We start from the raw sequence: 491 nt of genomic DNA, 5'->3' as shown, positions 1-491 counted from the left end.
AGAAAAAAAGAAAATGAAAAGATAAACGTGAAGAAAAGTAAAAAATCAAGGAAGGAAGGAAGGAAGGAAAGAAGGAAGGAAAAAAGGAACGAAGGAAGAGTGGGAGGAAAGAAGGAAAGAAGGAAGGAAGAAAGGAAAGTTGTTACTGACATTGAAAAAAGACCAAATTAGGAAGACAAACTGCAAGACTGGAGGAAAAATTGCACTTATAATAGAGAGAGAGAGAGAGAGAGAGAGAGAGAGAGAGAGAGAGAGAGAGAGAGAGAGAGAGAGAGAGAGAGAGAGAGAGAGAGAGAGATCCTACTCCTCATATTCTCCTTTCCATTCCTCCCTCTATCTCACTTCTCAACCTTTCCCTCTGTCCTCTCCTCCTTCAGATCCTCTCAAACACTTTCTCAGGTAAGACTAATCACCGTGAACATCTCAATTAACTAACCCACCACACTTCACACTCACTCGCACTGTATTCCTTGGCGCCTTCCTTCTGTCTC

The sequence above is a fragment of the Scylla paramamosain genome, chromosome 4, assembly GCF_035594125.1.
Source record: "Scylla paramamosain isolate STU-SP2022 chromosome 4, ASM3559412v1, whole genome shotgun sequence".
In the NCBI taxonomy this organism is placed as follows: Eukaryota; Metazoa; Arthropoda; class Malacostraca; order Decapoda; family Portunidae; genus Scylla; species Scylla paramamosain.
The sequence above is the reverse complement of the archived record's forward strand: the minus strand, read 5'-3'. Positions refer to the sequence as shown.